A 20287-nucleotide genomic window follows, 5' to 3' on the forward strand; every position below is an offset into this window, starting at 1 on the left:
GCTTCGCCGCAACAGAAGGCACCTAAACTCGACGCTGGAACCCTTCGAGAGCGGCATAGCCGAAAGTGAAGAGTCCGACAGTGAGTGCGAGCCCGTAGACGAGCACGTGCCCAGCCCGAGACTTGTAGCGGCGCCAACTACGGACGGGCAGTCGACGCCAACAGTAAGGCGGTCCTCCAGAATCAGGCGCCAGCCAACCTGGCTACACTACGATGGTAACTTCAACCAAATAACAACTCGCTGACCTTTCAAAGAACTAATAAACAGGGGAAGATGTATCGTGCAAGATACGCATGCGCAGTGCCTACCGGCAACGTCATGCACTGACCACTGCCGGTGATACCAGCACGTGCCGGCATCGATCAGCCACTATAAAAGCGAACACCTTCTATCAATAAACGTTCATTCTGTTCTGGCATGTCCTGACTGATACAGCCCCGTCAACAACCGAACGACCAGCAACTGCATCAAGGCGTTCCAGCAACTGCATCAAAGCGTTCCGGAGGCATGCGACAAGCAACGTTTCGGAATGGCGGGAATCAAGCCTACGAGGCCTTTCGACTTCCATAACGCCGCGGACTGGCCTGTGTGGATGGATGAATTTGATGACTACAGGTTCGCGTCCGGACTACACGAGAAGCCAGACGAAATTATAGTAAGGACTCTTCTCTATACAATGGGCAGAAAATCGCGGGAGATTCTTCGATCGTTAAGCGTCTCAGACGAAGAAATGAAGGACCTCAGCTTCATAAAGTCGAAGCTTCATAGCTACTTTGTCCGCACCAAGAATACAGTCTACGAGAGCGCTCGCTTTATTCAACGCAGCCAGCAGATGGGCGATGCAGTAGACGAGTTCGCAACCGAGCTTAACAGGCTAGCAGACAGACGCGAGTTTAAGGACATGAAGGAATGCCTAATTAGAGACCGGTTCGTAGTCGGTTTACGGGACTATGCGTTATCGGAAGAACTGCAGATGTATCCGAATCTCCCGCTTACTATTGCTTTGGCAAAAAGCGCGTACGAGCGAAACGGTGAAGAAATAGCAAGCTGAGCTAAAAGGGGATGACAGTGCGATCCCAGACGCTGGCGTCGCTGCGGTAAATCTAAGAAAATGGTGTGTAGAAACACATTTGCACGCAGACAGAAGACTGCTGACCGCCAAAACAGCTGTAGTTTCTGCGCCGGACCATCTCATCCGAGAAGCAGTTGCCCAGCGCAGCAAGAAAGGTGTAGGTTCTGTGGAAAGTTAGGCCACTTTGAAAAAGCAAGCAGACGGGAATCTCGACGGCGTTTCCGAACCCGATAAGCAGCAGCAGCAGTTCCCAGTGGTCTCCCAAGTTGCCGCCCGACCTCGTCGATGCGGTGATTCCTGCCGTTATCCTCCTGATGCCGCAGTCCACGCTGCGCTCGTACTCCGTGCGATGAGCAGCCCTATACCCTCCCTGGCCTCGCAGCTGGCGCCAGCCAGCACGCAACCGACCGCAGGCCTCTCTGCTGCAAGGAGCGGCGGCTGTGGTGGTGAGCCACGGGGGGGGGGGGGGGGGGGGGGGGGGGGCAAACAACTCCCCGATCTCTTCGCTGCATCCCACGGACCGACGGCGGAAGAGCGATCCCCTTCTTCCTCGACATCCCAGCTGCCACACCATGGCAGCACCCCTCGTGCGCGTTTCAATGCAGCACCTGGCCGTTCGCGCACCATCCTGCCGTGCGGTCAGCTACCCCTCGATCTCCTGGATCTTCCCGTGTTCTACACGGCCCCAGCGCGCCGCCGGACACGATGCTCTTCCAGCGCAACCTGCCGCACTGCTGCCTTGGCAGCAGTCAGTCGCGGTCCTTCCTGCTGCCTTTGTCGTTTCAACCGTCGTGGCGTCCTACTGACAACATCAGCAGTCCTCGATGTACCTCGCAGAGGCGCAGTACCAGGCTTCGCCTGGACCTACCCTGAAGCGCTGCTACACCGGTGCCACCACACCAGACTGCCCGCCCTGCCAGTCTTGTCCCAGCTGTTCGCTTGGTGCTGGCCAAATTAATTACCCCCCCTCCCCCACATCCCATCTCCTCTACCCCCGGACGCCAAGACTGCCGCCATGACTTAGGCCGGCATAACCCATATCCGGTAACCCCTTCCTAAGATTACCACGTAGTTCTTAGTAGTAGTAGTAGTTGTTGTTGTATTAACTCTGTAAAGAAATGTTAGTGGCCAAACGTAAGCATTTTCGGCAATGGTACATGATTTACATCATAACACATCAATTTGACGTCACGTGACATATTTCTAGTCAATCAAATTGGAGAAACCTTCTTCTTTCCAGTATGCAATTATTTTCCTCACATGGGTAATCGAGCGTAAGTTTTCTCCAAACCACCACTAGTAACTTTGTTTCCACTCCAAAATCACTGATATTTGCTATCCAGGCAACAGGGGTGGCTCTGTTTAAAACCAATTTTCAAGGTTACGTTATTTCGACAACACCGCAAAAAGTGCTTCCCTCTACTGACATTTTCGCGCCACAAGTTTGAAGCACGTGAGACTTTTCAGAGGCAATCAGAGAAGCATTATGGCGCCGCCAGATAAAGGCGAATTTCGAGGATTGGGCCTCAGGTTGGCGTACGCGCACCGATGACACCGATTCAACTTGTGCGTTGTCTGGCTAGCAGACGACGCGCAGAGCTACCACTCTATCAGCCCTTTGCCCGTGGCTCGCGGTGCTCGCACGGTCACCTGGATCTAGCTCGGCGGAAATACGTTTCGCGACATTGTCAGGAGGCGGCGCGTCGATTAGACTGTTTCTGCAAAGAAGATGGGGAGAAAAGGAAAGCGTTGCCAATGCCGCATCGACGAGCAAAGGGGCCGGTGGGAGAGAGTACAGTGCGAAGCCGATCTCCAGACGCAGGCTCGGCGTTCGCGTAGCAAAATCGGCCCATGCCGATTGCTTTACAGCGTGCCAGAGTCGGCGCTCCTCTCCTATCTTACCACGTGATACAGACACATCATTGCCGTATTATCATCGAGCCAGAAGGTAAGAAAATTCTTTCTTGGACACATTAATGTGCTAACGCAGGCACTTCCTAATCGATCTATTTTTTCTGTTTTAATTATTTCCCGTGTGCACTTATCCCTGTCCCTACCGATCAGAAAAGCCTTATCATAATAAGGTGTGCACCCTTTTCACTTATTGCAATGCACTAGGAGTAAGTCATATTTATTGTTCATTTTCGTTCTTTACACTTACTTGTACGCTCGAAGGCAATGATTCATACACCGGCCAGTTAGGCCTACATACTGTTCAACACTCCAAAGCGGAATGGGGTACACCACCCCTTTTTTACATTCAACAAATGGTGTACTTTCGTCTTGCACACCATGGGCACATGGCGTTCTGTCGTCCTTCACTTGGTACAGCCTGTATAAATTTCAAGGGCTGAATAAACAAAGCGTACATCTATACCCTTCGCAGTACGCTTCAAACTATTGGGATACAGCGTGCACATACAAAACAACTGCAAGTCTTTTTTCCCTTCTTCACAGAGAGCACGAGAAGCAGCTTCCTTAATCGCGCTCGTTTCACAACTGTGATTCCCCAACAAATATGTGCAGATAACCAGTCAACAAGCGACAACCTATTGCCCTCTTTCTCAATACCACTGAGCACCAAATGACAAAATGGCTTTCGAAAGGCAGTTTTAAAGCAACTGCGTTTACTACAACGATGCTTAAAGGAGGAAAAAGCGGCAGGCTGCAACATTGCACCTCAGAGCCCGGTCAATGCACTGCTTTAAAGGCCCATTCATTCTTGGCTTTTGTTACAAGAGAGTTTTTAATATATTTTTCTTAAACGTTTCCATTAATTTACGCTTATAGTGCCATTTTCGTGCGAAGATGTACACTTGGCTTCGTTCTTAATGATGTTCTTGCAAAATGCCGCGGCAGCAGCGAGAGACTAAACCAGCCATGGCAGCGTAGATCATCGGTGCGCATGCAATGGCAAATGAATCTCGTAAATGCTCCCTCATCGCAACCGACGAGTGAAGGGTCATTCTAAGAATTTGATACGCTATTTCCATTCTACAAGCGAACCCTTCAGGAAGGAAAAATTAGTTTCCACATCCACTGTGCTGCGCTCGGCGTCGCCAGCGTTTCTAACGACGCCTCTTCCGCTCCAAGGACATGTGCTAGCTTCGAGCCTAAATTTGTTTTTCAAGCTTGTCCTCTTGCATTAACCTTCGGCCCATGTTGTTCGACAGCACAGGCGAACATTTGTATCTTTAACTGCACGATAACCAGACGGGGATATATGATTTTGTGACAATGGTGTTTCTACAAACAGCGGTGGACTCGAAAATCTTTCGCATGGCGTCAATCTGAGTACCGTGTTAGTATCAAATTCGGTAATGCTTTGGGCAGCCACCATTCTGCATTGCTCACCTTTCGCACCCAGAAAGCTTGAACTCGCAGTTTAGCAAGCTGAAAATTGAGGACATAGCACAACGCTCGTGCTGGCCGTCAACTAATATAACAAATAATTATAACAAAAATGTTATAATAATGTAACAAATAAATACATAAGTAATAAAATAGATGATAACAAAACGAAAATATAAGGAAATCATTTCTTTAGACAGAGAGAGGCTGCCCGCATCCCATCATTTCAGGCACACAGAACAAAAAGAAAGCATCTACCAATCAGGATAGCTACAGATCATCATTTTGTCTGAATAAAAAAATAGGTCGACAATCGACGCCAGTGTTCCTGTATGTCTTTGGCTTTAGGCACCATCTACTGGTATAATACCAACCAACATCTGTTTACTTTTCTTCTTTTTGCTTTCTTCGAAGCGGTTTACTGAAATTGCGACAAACGCTATGTAACGCGATGTGTAAAGGTACGAACAATGGATATCATAAATATAATGCCAATTTTCTAATCGTCATGAAGAAACATTGAGTTTTAGTTGGCAGTGCATAGTCTTCAGTCGTGTTGATGCTTTGAGGCGGGTATTTATTTGTGCGCACACTAACGGGTCACAGAAATTTAGCACCTAATAACCACCATGTCAAAATTTAAGCTCTATATTTAAGGGTTTCAGTGACAATAGGCTACCAGCCGACATATAAAGCCCCACTTAACTAATCCGTATCAACGTACCTGCGGCCTAGGGGTAAGGTGAATGCAACACTTCTGGCAGGCTGATTCTTCCTCCCAGGTGAAAGGAGCGGCCCGGGTTGGCAGCTCCTGCCAGATGTAACGTGCGGCAACCCTAAGTTTCATAGCTGCCAGGTACCGCCGGTCAGCGTAACGGTCGTGATTTTTGACTCACATTGGCAATGCCGCACTTTACGGTGAACGGGGTGTTAAGGCTATCGCGTTCACTTATGCTCCAAAGCGTGCGCCTGTCAGCGATCACATTGCATGCCATCTTGGAATGCATAATCAGGAGACGGAGAAAGAGGCAATTCTATTAGATTTGCCTCCTATGGTGTTCTTCCCAATAGACGACGCATGGAATTCCCCCGTTGGCGCGCGCGCGCGCGCGCGCGTGTGTGTGTGTGTGTGTGTGTGTGTGTGTGTGTGTGTGTGTGTGTGTGTGTGTGTGTGTGTGTGTGTGTGTGTGTGTGTGTGTGTGTGTGTGTGTGTGTGTGTGTGTGTGTGTGTGTGTGTGTGTGTGTGTGTGTGTGTGTGTGTGTGTGTGTGTGTGTGTGTGTGTGTGTGTGTGTGTGTGTGTGTGTGTGTGTGTGCGTGCGTGTGTGTGTGTGTGTGTGTGTGTGTGTGTGTGTGTGTGTGTGTGTGTGTGTGTGTGTGTGTGTGTGTGTGTGTGTGTGTGTGTGTGTGTGTGTGTGTGTGTGTGTGTGTGTGTGTGTGTGCGTGTGTGTGCGTGCGTGCGTCAACACGCGCACACACGTTTTGGTTTTCACGCGCGAGTATCGAACGCTGAGTCGATAAGCGCCGTATGGTTGCACACAGCGGCGAAATCATTGAGAATACGCGCATACGCGCAAAGAATAATGTGATGTAGCTTTTCTTATTGGCCTGGCTGTCCCGGGAACCGGACCCAACCCCATCAGTAGTCTCTTTGTTTTTTATCAATATTGTTTTTTGAAGCCTTCACTACGATGGGTAAGCCCGGAGAACGCCGTGTCACAATGACCTTCAAGGTTTAGCTAAGGTGAAACCTTAAGTTGCACTACGGAGGGGGGGGGGGGGTGACCAAGAAAAGGTAAATAGTCCCGTGCACAGCCCCTGAGCACGACTTGCCGAAAACTGGTTTAGCCTTTCAGTGTCCCAGTATCAGCCGAAGTCTACGACTCAATGGGGGCTCGTGCATAAACCTCGGGCTACAAAGACAGCCAATTCGAGTCTCGTTGAGTCGTAGCAAGATTTTCGCCAAGAACGTTTTTACATACCACAGAACTCTCTTCGTGGCGGTTACCAAGACCGACCCATAAAATACATTGCTTTGCCATACAGGTGTCTTCATTGTAATAACGAATGTTAAAATTTCAGATAAACCGTGAAATAAATTAGGTGTGGTTCAGCTTCGGTTAAACGTGGTGAGAAGCAGTAGCTTCACGTGGCTACGTCAGGCAAAGTCCTAGGAAACAACAGTAGTTAAACAAGCTCAGAAACAAAGCTTCGCCAAGCGTGGCCCCGTAAAGCTACTGCTTCTCACTACGCGTATATTCAGTAGTATATATTCAGGAATCAAAGACTGCACTGCAAATTTTGGGAAATTTCTTACACCAAACCGCCGACCAGTCTCTGGCACACAACGTCATAGAGCTTCTTGCATCTGCCCGACATCAAGGCCACAGGATAATGTTTCAGTGGATCCCTTCCCACAGCGGGCTCCATGTAAATGAACAGGCCGATACTGAAACAAAATGTGCCCTCAGCAATGACCTCCAAAAAGCTGTGCCTTTTTCAAGAACGAATACCACCTGTATTCTTACGAATTGCATGAAGATTGCTACGACAGCTTGCTGGGCCCAGCCAGATGCCTGACACATCAGTATAATGGCCGATTCGAATGGGAGAGCAGGCGCACTCGCGAGCATTTAGAAAGTGCTCTTAGATTAGCGGGCCCTTCCAGTGGGAAAGTAGGAATAAAATCACTAGCTTCCAATAGTAGAGGAGGAAGGCTTTTCCTCCACTGAGAGCACCCGAGTGCACTCCCGCCTGCTCCCTCGTCTAAAGCGAGAGCAGAGGAAGTCACATGGCATACAGCGTCATATTCGCGCCATCTTTTGTTTTTTCTTTAGAGTCGGCGAAGCTCAAAGTGGCGGCTTCAAAGCTTCGGCGCTCGGCGAATGGAAAGCAGGTGTTGTATACATGTTTGAGAGTCGCTGCTGAGTCGAAATGTCCAAAGGAGGCAGATCCCCTCGCTGTGAGAATAAAAGCATAAAAAACAAGCGGTTCTACACGGAGCGTTGGCCTCTCCTCAGGTTGCAACTGCCGCCGCTGCGGGCAGGCGGAGAATGCTGGCGGCTTCAAAGCGTCGGCGCTTGGCGAGCGGAAAGCATTGCTCAGGTGCTGTATGCATGTTTGAGAGTCGCTGCTGAGGTCGAAATGTCCAAAGGAAGCAGATCCCCTCGCTGTGAGAATAAAAGCATAAAAAACAAGCGGTTCTACACGGAGCGTTGGCCTCTCCTCGGGTTGCAACATGCCGCCGCTGCGGGCAGGCGGAGAATGCTGGCGGCTTCAAAGCGTCGGCGCTTGGCGAGCGGAAAGCATTGCTCAGGTGCTGTATGCATGTTTGAGAGTCGCTGCTAGCGTCGAAAGGGTCAAAGGAGGCAGATCCCCTCGCTGTGAGAACAAAAGCATAAAAATCAAGCGGTTCTACACGGAGCGTTGGTCTCTCCTCGGGTTGCAACTGCCGCCGCTGCGGGCAGGCGGAGAATGCTGGCCGCTTCAAAGCGTCGGCGCTCGGCGAATGGAAACCATTGCTCTGGAGCTGTATGCATGTTTGAGAGTCGCTGTTGGCGTCGAAAGGGTCAAAGGAGGCAGATCCCCGCGCTGTGAGAACAAAAGCATAAAAAACAAGCGGTTATACACGGAGCGTTGGCCTCTCTTCGGGTTACAACTGCCGCCATTGCGGGCAGGCGGAGAATGCTGGGGAGAGAAGTGCGGTCAATTGGTTGTGGCGCTCAGCTCTCGACACGCAGAGAGCGTTCCCGTGGGAGGACAGTTATACCCTCGCTCGGCGCACTGCTGTACTGCTCCGTACTGCTCAGCGCCTCTGCGCTCGTCCCCCCAACCGAATGCGCCATAAGGCTCGATCAAACACTGGAATTTTATGTTGCGCGTGAAATTCCGCGCCACCATACATGCCTGCTACATAAACTTTGTTTAAACGTGTCTTTCACGTACAGGTACTTGCATTTAATTGGATAGGCGGACTCCTCGGTATGTTCAACGTGTGGCATCCCCGAGACTATGTACCATATATTATTCGTGCGTCCAGTGCATGCGCATGAACGAAGCCGTTTTCTAGCCGTTTTCTTGAAGCGTTTGGAAAAGAAGTCTCTGTCGAAGGAGTTGCTGCTGGGCGCTTTGGTAAGACAAGGGGAAGGGTGTCCAGGTAGAGCGGGCTCTTTGCCGTTTTTTTTTTTTTTTTGCGCCAGCGGACTTCACTCGCGCTTGTAAAGCAATTTGCTCTGTCTGTATATATTTTCATATGCCTTACATGCATTGACGGCGTTATGCCTTTCCAAAACGCTGCTGGTATTTTGGATGATAATTTTGTAGCCCTTCAGCACCTGCTTTAGCGGCAGCGGATGGCTTTTGCCTGGTTTCGCGCTGTCGCCCGCGAGTTTCGTGATGAGTGCAGCCCCGATATGAAAGAACACAGGAGGTAGATTCTGCAGCGGCATGTCGTCAGCGTACCACGCACGTGAACAGTCTTTATATAAAAAAAATAATGTCGCTCAGCGAACGTTCGACAAGCTTATGGCATACATTGTGGCGTGGTAAGTACTTTTGTTCATTTTAATCTGAATTTTCCCCAAGCCTGTACAACAATAGGATTAAAAAATTGAATGACCAGTGATCACATCGAAGGTTCTTCAGGGCTAACGTGACAGGATTCGTCAGCAACGGCAAAGCCGTCTTTCAGCGCTATAAGCGAAATGTCAGGTAACACCGAAGTATAAGTTAATTTTATAAAAAGGTAATTGAATTGCATAATGCTTGCATGACATAAATGATTATTATAAGGTCAAAGTAAACGCTGTGCAGCGGTGGAGGTAGCGGTAGAACATCCGCCTTGCATGCAAGAGGACCGGGGCTCAAATCGCGGTGCCGCGCAATTCCCCACCGGATTTTAAAAAAAATCCGCGTGTCGATAGAACTGCATAAACAAGTTTGGGGCGCGACCTGATGCCGGTGAACACCTCCGGCAACGCACTCCCTCACCAGAACAGGAGTTGGCCACCCTGGTGCAGTAATTGGCCGCAACCTCCTATGATGCGCTCCATAAAACCCCGGCCCTCAGTCACCAGCGGCTGCGGAACAACTGACCACGGCGGCGGTCAGACCTGTGACGCAGCAGGGGGTGCTAAGAATACCTGGCTCCGCTGGACAGACCGCCATTGGAAACTGACCCTGACAACGTTTAACGCTAGAACCCAAGCTAGCGAAGCTAGTTTAGCAGTGCTGTTAGAGGAACTAGAGGGTATGAAATGGGATATCATAGGGCTTAGTGAGGTTAGGAGGCCGAATGAGGCATTTACTGTACTGAAGGATGGGTATGTACTGTGTTATCGAGGTTTACCAGAGAGGCGACAACTAGGAGTAGGGTTCCTTGTCAATAAGTATATAGCGGGTAATATAGATGAATTCTTTAGTATTAATGAGAGGGTGGCAGGCATCGCTATTAGGCTTAATAAGCGATATAAACTGAAGGCTGTACAAGCCTATGCACCTACATGTAGTTATGATGACCAGGCAGTTGAAAGCTTCTACGAAGATGTAGAATCGGCAATGCGAACAGTAAAGACCCAGTATACTGTACTAATGGGCGACTTCAATGCAAAGGTAGGGAAAAAGCAGGCAGGAGACCAGGCAGTAGGTGACTATGGCATTGATTCTAGGAATAGCAGGGGGGAGTTACTAGTTAAGTTTGCAGAGCGCAATAACTTAAGAATCATGAATACCTTCTTCAGCAAACGGAAGAACCGGAAATGGACATGGAAAAGTCCTAACGGGGAGACTAAAAATGAAATTGACTTCATAATGTGTTCAACCCCCGCCATTATGCAAGATGTAGAGGTAATCGGGAAAGTGCGATGCAGTGACCACAGGATGGTGAGCTCCCCAATTAGCCTAAATCTGAAGAAGGAACGCAGCAAATTAGTAAGAAAGAAACCCATCAACGAATTAGCGGTGAGGGGGAGGGCAGAAGAGTTCAGAATCTCGCACAGAATAGGTATTCAGCTCTGAGGATGGCGACATTACCCTAGAGGCAAGGAACAATAACTTCACAGATATCATTACTGAATGTGCGGTAGAAGTAGGCGGTAGGATAGTTAGAGATGATACCGGTAAGCTGTCTAAGGAGACGAAAGATTTGATTAAGAAACGCCAGAGTATGAAAGCTTCCAATCCAACCGACCAGATTGATTTGCCCGAAATATCAAAGCTAATCAATAAGCGCAAGGTGGCCGATATAAGGAAGTATAACGTGGAGAAAATTTAGCATACTGTGAAGAACGGGGGAAGCCTTAAAGCGGTAAACAAGAAATTGGGCATAGGCAAAAACCAGATGTATGCGATAAAGGACAAGGAGGGCAACGTCATCACGAATATGGACAAGATAGTCAAAGTAGCCGAGGAGTCCTATACAGATCTCCACAGTAGCCAAAGTAGTCAGGACCGTAAGAAGATTGGCAGTAGGGAAAAACAGTCAGACGTTCCACCAGTTACGAAGGACGAGGTCAAGAAAGCATTAGAAACTATGAAAAGGGGAAATCGGCTGGAGAGGATCAGATAACTACAGATTTGCTGAAGGACGGGGGGGATATCGTGTTAGAAAAGCTAGCCACCCTGTATACGCAGTGCCTGATGTCATCGACGGTACCGGAACCATGGAAGAATGCAAACATTATCCTCATTCATAAGAAAGGGTCCTCTAAGGACCTTTAAAATTACAGACCAAACAGCTTACTGTCTGTTACGTATAAGGTATTTACTAAGGTAATCGCTAATAGAATCAGGACAACCTTAGACGTCAATCAAGGAAAGGATCAAGCAGGTTTTAGGAAACGGTACTCTACTATCGATCATATCCATGCCATCAATCAGGTGATAGAAAAATGCTCGGAATGCCCTTATGCATAGCATTCATTGATTACGAAAAAGCATTTGACTCAGTTTAAACCTCGGTGGTGATGCAGGCATTGCGAAATCAGGGGGTAGACGAGCCATACGTGAAAGTGCTGGAAGATATATATAGTGGCTGCACAGCAACCATAGTTCTGCATAAAGAAAGTAAACAGAATTCCCATAAAGAAAGGCGTTAGGCAAGGAGACACGATCTCCTCAGTACTATTCACAGCTTGTTTAGAGGAAGTATTCAGAGACTTGGAATGGGAGCAGTTAGGGATAAGGGTAAATGGAGAATACCGAAGTAATTGCGATTTTCTGGTGACATTGTCTTGATAAGTAACTCGGGATATGAACTGCAAGTAATGATTGGTGACCTAGACAGGAAAAGTAGAAATGTAGGCTTGAAAATTAATATGCAGAAGACTAAGGTAATGTTCAACAGCCTCGGAAAGGAATAGCAGTTTACATTAGGTAGCGAAGTACTGGAAGTAGTAGGCGAATATGTCTACTTCGGACAGGTAGTAACCGCAGATCCGGACCATGAAAAGGAAATAACAAGAAGAATAAGATTGGGATGGAGCGCATTTGGAAAGCACTCACAGATTATGACTAGCAGCTTACCGGTATCGCTAAAGAGGAAAGTATATAACAGTTGCGTCTTACCTGTACTCACCTATGGGGCTGAAACGTGGAGGCTAACCAAGAGAGATCTACTTAAGTTGAGGGCAACTCAGAGGGCTATGGAACGAAAAATGGTAGGGGTAACATTAAGAGATAGGAAGCGTGCAGAGTGGGTCAGAGAAATAACTCAGGTTACCGACATTCTAGTGGAAATTAAGAAGAAGAAATGGGCATGGGCAGGACATGTAGTGCGAAGAGAGGATAACCGATGGTCGCTGAGGGTAACAAACTGGATTCCAAGGGAAGGAAAGCGTAGCAGGGGGCGGCAGAAAGTTAGGTGGGCGGATGAGGATAAGAAGTTCGCAGGGGTCAAGTGGATGCAGCTAGCACAAAACCGGGTTAAGTGGAGAAATATGGGAGAGGCCTTCGACCTGCAGTGGGTATAGTCAGGATGATGATGATGATGATGATGATGATGATGATGATGAAACACTGTGAGGTTGAGTTCTCAGTGCGGGTGTAATTTATAAATACTCAAATATGTTATATTATAAACATCGTTTTCATTTTGCAAATAGACGTTGTATTGATCAAAATAGCTCTTTGGGCTAGTTGGTTCATACTAACTCATAAAAAGACCAGCGCAAAGCACAGGGACAAAAGAACAGGAAACGACAGGATGAGCGCTGCCTCACATCCATCGTGGTGTACAAAAGTCGGGGATTTGCATTGCGCGGTCGGTTGCCCCGGTGTTGTGTGGCATCTACTTAGGCGCTGTGAACAGAAAATGTCAGTAAAAACTTCGATATAACCATATAATTAAGCTATATAGGTATGTTGACGATTAGCTCGTAGTTTTGGACAGGGTCGCAGCTAGTCGGTTACAGGAGACTGTTCATGAAATTTCCGACCTGTTCCCAGCCTCGGCAGGTGGCCTGAACTTTACCTCCGAACTGCCAACGAACAGCCGAATTCAGTAAGACTTGCTCCTTCTTTTTAGCGATTGCCACCTTTGCTCGTCGTATAGCGTAAGGTAGAAAAAGAGACTGCTTCCTTTTGATAACGCGCACTCTAAGCTGATAAAACGGAAGATGCGCTCCAGGCTTCCTTTAGTAAGAGTTGCGTCCACATGGCGCACTCCAAGTGCAATGCCTTTACCACGCTGGTTACCCGCCTCCTCTTGTCTCTAATCTCTGCGAGGCAATGCTGCAAAGAGAAGGGTAAGAAAACAAAGAGAAAAGAGAGGATCCACGTGGCAGCAATCCCCTATCTTCACAAGGTGTCACACATGGTAAAAAGATGGCTGGAAGGTACGATGTGGGGGTCGTCTTTCCGCCCCATGCAAGCTCTCGAAGATATGTACATTGAATAACAAAGCTAGACAGGCGGCATGCAGAACGATACACCAACTGCGGGGTGGCTTACCCCTCACATACGGTAGAGTGTACTTACATAGGGCAGACGGGGCGGTGTTTTAATGTTAGGGCCAGGGAGCATTTCCTCAATGTAAAAAACAGATGCGGGGGAAACCTTTCAAATCACTGCAACCAGCCTGGCCGCAAATGAGAGCCAATAATAGCGAGCACGAGGTTCTTGGGGACGGCAAAAAGCAAAACTGAAAGGGAGGTGATCGAGGCTTGTTTACAACGATTTACATTGCACGGAAAAGAAATGTGTTACCTGGATCATAGCTAAACCCATTTGCTTTTTGTTATTTTTGAATATGCGCGTTGTAAATTTCTGCCTGTCCATACTCTTCGAATTCATTTCATTTTCATCTTTGTTTCCTTAAAGACCCCCTTTTTGGGGTTATTACATAAGGGGTGGGGTTAACATAAGTGCATAAACCATTTTCACGATGTCAAGTGCAATGTGATTTTGCCTAGGAAGGTGGATGGGCAGGTGATGGCTGCAATTTCGTGGGGAAGGTTGTTGCATTGCTGTTAGGAGGAAGAAGGACTTTCAAAAAGTAGTGATGGAGGCGCGCAAATGTACGGCTCGTGTTTCAGGTCGGAGAAGTAAAATTTGCGATATAAGCACAGGCTAGAAATGTGACGAATGACGGAGAGGCTTGGTAATTGCGATTGTTGTTTGAGAGATGAGACGCTGATATCGTATGAATAGGAGCGATTAATAAAACGGACAGCTCTGTTTTGTACGTCTTCTAAAGATTCAATGAGGTATGCTTGCGGGGGATTCCAAATTGCGGATGCGCACTCAAGTTTCGACCGGATTATTTGCTTTGTAGGCAAGTAACTTTATATCTTGAGGAGCGTGGTGAAGGTGATGTTTAAGAAAGCCTAGATTTTTATCCGCAGTTGAGATTAGATTTGTTACATGCTCGCGCCATGACAGATCCTTGCTGATATAGTAATGCCTAGATATGAATACGATGGAACAAGTTGGACAGGAAGACCAGAAATTGTAAATGTCGATAAATACGGGTTTCGACGGCGATGACAAGAAATGAGTTTGCATTTAGTAGGGTTAAGGGTCATCAACCAGATATTACACCAAACTTGAATTCGGTTTATCGAATTTATCGAACCGTAACCTGGTTTGTCAGCGTTTTTTTGATCGTCCTATTTTGCCTCGGTTATCGTTGGGTGTATCGGCTCTATCTTTTTAGATGTGACTCATGCATTCTTTGCTTCACTGTTGCTTTTTTTGCGTGTTCACGTGTTCATTAGTCGTTTTTTCGTACCTCGGCCACGCCGCTGTTAGCATTTTCATCATTCATTTGTAGTGCAATGCCAGTGGTCGCATGGTCTGCGTTTCGGCTTAGATTTTGCTTGGTTTTCCCGAGATAAAAAAAAAAACAGTGCCAGTCCTGTCGTTTTCTGTTGCTTTGTCCCCGTGTTTTGCGCTGGTCTTTTTATGACAAACGTTGTAATAATGAAATAATATTATGCTTATTATGAAAACAATCAAACAATGGTTTCATATTCATGACACCACTTGTGCTGGAAGCGGTACACAGAAGCCACTAAATGACGCAGGTGATACTCGATTGCAGTGGCTAACAAATGGGTTCGCCTGCTGTATCGAAAGCATCCAAGAAACTTCTAAAGCGCTAAAAAAGGACACCCTCATTGAAGAAACATTTCGAACACTGCTGCTCACCACAAAATCTGGTAGAATACCCCCTGGGGAAAGGTGTGTGCTCCTTTCTCACCTAGAAACTCAATAGCGGCCCTATTGAGGCTCTCTTCTGGAAAGTAAGGCTGATGTGTGGAGGGAACGACATGCTAGATATGAGAGCCGTAACAGCGGCACAATTCACATTGTCAAGACGGATGTTTCATCTGGGAGCGAAATCAAGGCACCTTGCGTCGATGCCGAATAAATCATTTCTGCTCTACCGCAATCATGTAAGCGAGGAAATTGTGGTGGCATCTCCTGTGATTCCATTGCCCACTGTTACATATTCAGGTTTAGCTTACGTCGCTGGATGCATTGTTAAGTTAATCAGTGATTTAGGGTGTGAAGAGTGTGAAGAGTGAGCTATCCTTCTTGAAGCTAGCGAAAGAAGCAGCCCCGTGTACACTAGCTCTTCTACGAAGACAAGATTCTAGTGGACTGCATCATCCGAAACCAGAACAAAAAAAAAGATGTGCACCAACCACACAAACGTTCTCGAACTACTTCCAATGCTGATTCAACCAGCCCTTGAGAATTCACCATCATTTAGTTGCCCGGAAGGAGTTCACTATAAAGTCCGCTTCTTTGATATCTGAAAAATTTCTGAGAATCCTTCTTGTCAATTATGCCCAGCTCAGCTTCGTCCTCTTTTTCCTCCGTTCCGAGAGGCACGCAGCAATATACATCTCCGGTCTTTCAACCGACTGATATGTTTTGAACGAAGATAGAACAGCCCACTTCACTACAAAATAAAATTTTAACTATATGAGTAGATTTTTGTTCCTAGCTACGAATCTGAGACGAGCCATGAATTTTCGCTGCTGCCTTTTTTGCTTTAAACGAAACGGCAGCGGTTGACAGAATCTCCACCCATCAATTTGCTATGCACTCGTGTCATGTACTTGCTTACACTTGCTACACCTTATCACAGCTTTCAAAGGCAGACTGCATAACCTGGTACATTTATTTTTGTACAAAATTTAGAGGCGAAAAGTGTTGCGGTAAATGTACCTGAAGCTTCACTCGATCGTGCGCGGCCGCATTGACGAAGTTGCAAGGCAGTGAGCAGATTATTGACTGCATTTTATTCCGCATACGAAGGAAATTTTATATTGCAGCGTCCTTGTATAAACCAGAAGGACTGAAATGCCAGGACGTGCAGGTTGCAGTTGATGCGGGCGGAGCGCAGAGCGAGCGCACGCCTTCCCTTGCGCGTGAACGGCGGTAGCAGAGGCGCAGCAGTGGGGCGGTGGCGACCCCACAAAGTCGCGGTGGGAGTCGGAAACAGACCCCATTAGTGAGGCAGTAAGAGAAGCTCGCTCTTGCTCAAGACTGGCCGTGCTTACAAGCTACCCTCGCTGCTAAACTTAATAAACCGAGAGGAGTTTGATCCGAAATGCGCCAATCTAGTCCTCATCCCCAAGCCGGGCAAACCACCAACCTTGGCCAACCTCCGTCCCATCTCTCTCACGTCTTGCGTTGGGAAGCTGATGAAACACGTTATCCAGACCAGACTCTCACGATACCTTGAAGACAACCATCTTCTACCAGACACAATGTTCGGCTTCCGCCCTCATTTAGCGGCCCCGGACATTATGCTTCTTCTCCATCATCAGGTAGTCATGAGACGTACACTAGACACGAAAGTCATCGTCGGCCTCGATGTTGCCAAGGCATTCGACAACGTCCTCCATGAAGCGATTCTTCAACAACTTCAAGCTCTCGGTGTTGGGCATCGCATGTATGCGTACATCCGAAACTTTCTCACCGACCGCACAGTGCAACTTAAAGCCGGAACTGGAGATCCTTCCATCATCTCTCCGGGAAACCGTGGCACGTCGCAAAGCGCCGTACTTTCGCCGATGCTTTTTAACGTCGCACTGATAGGCCTGCCGAAGCTACTGGCCGACATCCCCCACCTGCATCACAGAATTTATGCTGACGACCTCACACTTTGGATCACGCGCAGCAGTGACGGCCAGATTGAAGAGACTATTCAGACCGCGATCGAACGGATTGGAGATTATCTAAGAACAGTTGGCCTCACTTTCTCGGCGACAAAGTCCGAGTATATCATCATCCCTTCCCCGGGACGACGCCCTTCAAATATACTTCCTGACATCAACCTCCAGGTGCAAGGAAACCCGATTCCTCGAACAGACAACATCAGGATCTTGGGCTTGCATCTACAGGCCAACGGCAGCAACATCACGATCCAACGCATCGACCAGTCGGCTGTACAGATCGGACGCCTCCTTAAGCGAATCTCCAACAAGCATCATGGCATGCGAGAGTCCAACCTCCTGCGCCTCGTTCAAGCTTTCATCTGCTCCCGCATCACCTACTCTGGACCCTACTTACGTCTCACTCGTGCCGAAAGCGAACGGCTAGAGGCGTCACTTCGAAAAGCATACATGACGGTCCTAGGTCTTCCCATGTCCACAGCTACCCATAAGCTAATGGCTCTCGGAATCTCCAATACCGTGAGCGAACTGATCGAGGCAACCCTCACCGCCCAGTATGAGCGGCTCTCACTCACACACGCTGACCGAGCGGTATTGCAGCAAGTTGGGATCTCCCCGCTGAGATCGACCCCAAGTTACGCTGAACTTACACCGGAATATCGCCTAAATCTCCGCATTCCTCCCATTCCCAAACGGATGCACCCGGAACACCACGCCGAGAGACGGGCCGATCGGGCTCGTCAATTCGAGAAACGCTTCAGTGGACGTCCGGACGTCACGTATACGGACGCCTCTTACCATCCATCGAGGCCAGCGATGGTGGTACACAGCCTGCAGCATTCGCAATGCAGAGACAGCTCAACTGCTCAACTCCGGCCACACTCATACAGATGGTGTGGACTTGTACACATTACAACACAGACAACACAAACACCCCAGAGACGTGGGAGTCTCTCCTGTGTACTTCCGAGCCAGCAGACCAACGCTGGCTTATCCAGCGCGCGGTGGAGGCCGCGGCATCCCAAGTGATCCCCGCCGACCTCCTCTAAGTCAGCGCAACCGGCCCTTTGAGTGGTCCCCTGTTTTTGGGCGCAATAAAAGAGTTCACCACCACCGCCATCCTACTTGTAACCACAACGATATCATCAAGCCCTTTTACAAAGTTTTTTTTTTTGCAGGAATAAAATAATTTCATTTTGTTAGCGTTCTTACTGACAGCTTCTGTTTATACTAATATTTTTTTTTTGCTCCGGAATTTTCATTTATTTGTTTCTCTTTTGTTGCCACATGCAGTGCGTATGGTTCTATACTCTTTGCTACTTGTATATTTTTGTAACTTTGATGTATGACTGGACGTCATCTTATAAGGGGTCCCGTACTCCTCCTTTTCAAACGAAATAAAAAGGTGATCGATTAACGTATTCGTGCATGGTATCAGCCTACACAGCTTAGACAGACGAGCTTGTTGCTTGGAAAGGGAGTGAACTTGAAAAACACATTTCGTGCTAGTTGCTTGATCATCACAAGGTAACACAGCGCTGTTTCACCTTGTGGATCGAAAGACAATAATTTAGTATGCTTCCAACTGACTCTTCCAAATCGCAATGCCGTCAGCGTATATCGCGGGCTTTGCTACTTGTCTATTTTTGTAACTTTGATGTATGACTGGACGTCATCTTGTAAGGGGTCCCGTACTCCTCCTTTTCAAACGAAATAAAAAGGTGATCGATTAACGTATTCGTGCATGGTATCAGCCTACACAGCTACACAGAATTTGTATGCAGTCACGCCTACTAAGTAGGGACAGCACTGCCACGTACGATATGCCCCAAGTCCCCCCAGTGTCAGCTCGACTTCACTTAAATAATTATGCGTCCTTACCAACGGTTTGTGCATGCATTTATAAAGCAGAATTTGTTCCAAAATATTTCATATCGCAACCTAAGAGCTAACGAACATTCCTGTGGGTAAGGAAAATTATTTCTGAGCATGATACTTTTACGCTTTCAGAAAAACACATGACAGACTTTGTTCAATTCCGTCTCGAACGGATTGCTGAAAGCAATCCATAAAAGGTCCTTGTTCATACCTCCACGCCGTGCACGTGCTCTTATACCTCCGTGTACGGTAAGCCTCCCCCGCGGTCTAACCCGTGCAGAGGAGGTGGCGCTTCGGAGGATTAGAGTTGGGGTGGCCCTAACGCCAGCACTGATCCGAAAGTGGCCACAATTTCGGTATTTATAGCCACACCCTGGGTGCCCAGTCTGCAAGTCTAGAAATATAGAAGCTGGCATCCATCACCTGCTGTGGGAATGTGCAGCGTTGAAGCCGACGCGGATCCGGCACCTGGTGGCAGCTGGCTCCTCCGCCCATAATATGCAGTCATATGCCGTTTGGACGCAGAGACCAAATCATCGTTCACTCCTCGACTTCATTGCGTCAGCCACCTTTTTTCATTTATTTCATCACAACCTTCATTTTTCATGGAATATTTTTATGCCCCGAGGCAATAAACATCGAAAACAAAGAGCAGCAATTCCTTCTCTGCTTCGCATAATGCAGCCTAAAAGGCTTCATGCCTTCTAAGTTAGATGACAATTTTCGCGCTGTTATTGTTTCAGAAAGCATGGACAGGAGAGAGTATGAGCAAAAAGCAAGTTCGAAGCCACTGTCCTCCACGTTAAGAAAACAGGATGTCGATTCATTGTGCCACACTCATTTTAACCCAGCCAAAAGACAAGACACAGAGAATAGAAGTGAAGCGAAGAACTGAAGATTTTTTGAAGGAAAGAAGACAACAAAGACTCGCACTGAGATGATCGTGCACAATACCCGAATCAGGTAAAAGGCAGAAAGAAATCAAAGACATGGCTTAACTATCGAATTATCTAACGAGCGAATTCCTATGGAGCTTAACCGACGCCTTATCACACACGTGTCCTTAGCCTTAGCAGTTTAAAATGCCTCGACTATGTCCCGACAGATGTTTCTTTTTTTTTTTGGCTGGTGTAAAATGCTTGCCAACTCGCCTAGTCGTCAACCATATTGTGACACAGTAGCAAAAAAATCGAATTATGATAATTACTTGTCCTCTTCCCCTCACCACTGATGTTCTCGGTGTTTTTGCACATGCTCAGGACAAACAAATTCGCGCAAGTGAACATCTGCTACACGCCAAGGTCAGACACCTTCCCTAGCCCATACTTCATTTGCAGATTCGTTAACTCAGTTCGACCTGTC

General features: G+C 47.7%; 1 pseudogene; it reads left to right on the forward strand.

Moving 5' to 3' along the window:
* Positions 1–529: 529 nt before the first annotated feature.
* Positions 530–1306, forward strand: LOC146194372 (uncharacterized; annotated as a pseudogene).
* The last annotated feature ends 18981 nt before the right edge of the window (positions 1307–20287 follow it).

Source organism: Amblyomma maculatum, chromosome 3 (genome assembly GCF_055883805.1).
Source record: "Amblyomma maculatum isolate TAMU_Amacu chromosome 3, ASM5588380v1, whole genome shotgun sequence".
NCBI classification, from domain to species: domain Eukaryota; kingdom Metazoa; phylum Arthropoda; class Arachnida; order Ixodida; family Ixodidae; genus Amblyomma; species Amblyomma maculatum.